The sequence below is a fragment of the Macrobrachium nipponense genome, chromosome 13, assembly GCF_015104395.2.
Source record: "Macrobrachium nipponense isolate FS-2020 chromosome 13, ASM1510439v2, whole genome shotgun sequence".
NCBI lineage: Eukaryota > Metazoa > Arthropoda > Malacostraca > Decapoda > Palaemonidae > Macrobrachium > Macrobrachium nipponense.
In genome coordinates, this window is record NC_087206.1 from 31,076,679 (window position 1) to 31,079,536 (window position 2,858).

Here is a 2,858-nt window from a genome sequence, read left to right on the forward strand (position 1 = left end):
TCATATATATATAATATATATATATATATATATATATATATATATATATATATATATATATATATATATATATATATATACGCACAAACTCACATATGTATACATATAAACAGATATTGTTCATATTTTTTGTTTTTTTTGGGATAAAACTTTTATCGAGAATATGATTTTTAATCTACTGAATGATCTCGATTTTTTAAAATCAAGTAATTGTAGGATAATATCCTATCTCCCGTTCATCACTTCTAGCACTCGTACATGTAACTAGTCACAGCAGATTTTTTTATTTTTGTTATTTTTTGATGTTTTGCAAAGCTCTAAGTGCTACATTCTGAATCAAGTTCTTTGTTTCTTTTAATGCACTATTATTATTGCTGAAGGATATTTAAGCATTCTCAAGTCATTTTTATTAAACGCATTTTAATTTATTTTGAAGCAAAATATACTCAAACTGCATTTTCCTTAGTTTACATCGATTTCATCACAAGTTCTTCTGTCTAAAACTGTTTTTCAACTTCTTCAGTCATCTAATTGCTGACAAAAATGACTAACGTTTTGTTTAAGAATCTGAAAAGTAATGGACTCAATAGAGTCACAGCTGTATTGAAAAAGACTTAGACGAAAAACCGTACACGGATTACAATAAGTGATTTATCTTTGATATCATTTTAGTATTTTGTTGTAAATAAAAATAAGCAATAAATTTTATTTCCGGTACTATATCATATTCCTTATCGTTATGGTGACTACCAAGAATAACAGTAAAGTTGTTCTTTCAATTTTACAGCGATATTTAACTTTCATATATATATATATATATATATATAATATATATATATATATATATATATATATATATAATATATATATATATATAAATATATATAACTACAGTCATTAAAAATTTCTCAAGCCTCAAGACTTTTAGTGAAGAAGTTAGTACTCAGAGGTTGTGACGGAGGGAATGAAGTATAAATACCAATTTGGATAACAAATGAAAACAAGTAAAAATTTCGCCGAAGTTTCTTCGGCGCAATCGAGTTTTCTGTACAGCGCCGCTACAGCGTAAAATCATGGCTACTGAAAATATATCTATCTTTCGGTGGTCTCGATAAAATACTGTATGAGCCGCGGCCCTTGAAACTTTAACCAGGTCCCGGTGGTGGCCTTTCCTATATCGTTGTCAGAAGCACCATTATGGCTAACTTTAACCTTAAATAAAAAAAAAAAACTACTGAGGTTAGAGGGCTGCAATTTGGTATGTTTTATAATTGGAGGGTGGATGATCAACATCCCAATTTGCAGCCCTCTGGCCTCCGTCGTTTTTAAGATCTGAGGGAGACACAGAAAAAGAGCGGAGAGAAAAAAGTGCGGACGGACAGACAAAGCCGACACAATAATTTTCTTTTCAGAAAACTGAAAGGTCTTCTGCAGAAAATGAAAGACTAGGATTTTATGATAGATATCGTTCACAAAAATCAGATTTTGCTTATGAAAAATCTTCTAAACTTTTACAACCCAGTGGTCACAAACGCAGGTTCTTCCATATGTGCACATTCATTGTTAACGCTCAGTTAACTTAATCTTACGAATTCGAAATATCTGACTGTAAAAATTACATACATATACGCATTCATGTACATACAATATTCATATACACATGAGTACATATGTAAGTATGCAATTTGTTTGTGGGCACTGTTATATAAGATATTTTATCCATATTTTTTTATTTTTCTCATTTAATTCTAGCATGCGTTGCTTTTCATATTATGTCTTTAGCCTAACGGTCTTAATTAAAGTGGTCGTCAACTGATGATAAAATTCGTTATAAAATTAATCTGTGAGTAAACATTTCTTACCTGATAGGATGACGCCGTGTTCCAAATTTCACCAGAGAGAAAAAGAGTCATGACAATCTTCAATTTACTTCTACCCACAGGGAAAGTGAAATGAAAAAGGAAAATTTACTCCAAGATACTAAACAAGTGAATCATCAGGCTTTCGCTTTCGAAAGTGAAACAGGCGAGTATATCTTGACCCAACTCTCAATACTGTTTGAGCAATTTTTAACTTGTCAGATGTGACTACATATCAGAGCAATTAGAAATGAAAGGGAAAAGTGCTTTTAAAAAAAACTCGGCGTTTTAGAGACTACAATCCCTTTGGATGGTGTTTTCAGTATTTAAGCGTCGGCTCTTGTTTGATCAATTTGCTTTCTGGTGATAAGGAAAAACATTTACCGGAAAAGAAAATTCTGAATTTGAACGAAGGTCATTATCGTGTGTAATTCCCTTCGAGCAAGGAACATGCAGCAACGACGGCGTCTTTACTTTTTTCCCCTCTTTATTTCATTTCCAGCGTTTGTTTCTCCATGATAATCATTTTCCTAACCTCATCTCATCTTCTCCACCACCACCACGCCCCCCCCCCCCCCCCCCCCCCCCCCCCCCCCCCCACCCCCCCCCCCCCCCCCCCCCCCCCCCCCCCCCACCCATCTTCTCCTCGGTCCCCACCACGCCTCCATCGCTCATTACCCCGTCACCCCTCTCACACTCGCCCTCCATCACACCAGGTATTTTACAAGGTGACGAGTCGTGCCCTCCAGCGCCCCATGGAAACCATAAACTCCTCCCTTCCAGATGCGCGGGCTGGCCAATCAGAGCGTTCGTTCCAGGTCTCGGCGCGTTCTCATTGGCTGAGGATCGCGTGCTGGAAGCCTGAGACGGCAGTTCCCTAAAGCCCCTGCAAGAAGTCTTCGGCCAAAGGTGTGAAGCGGAGGAGCAAATTGAAAAGCCGAGGCGGGTGGAGTGAAGGGTAATGTCAGTAATCATGGTTATAAATTTTTATCCTGGTGA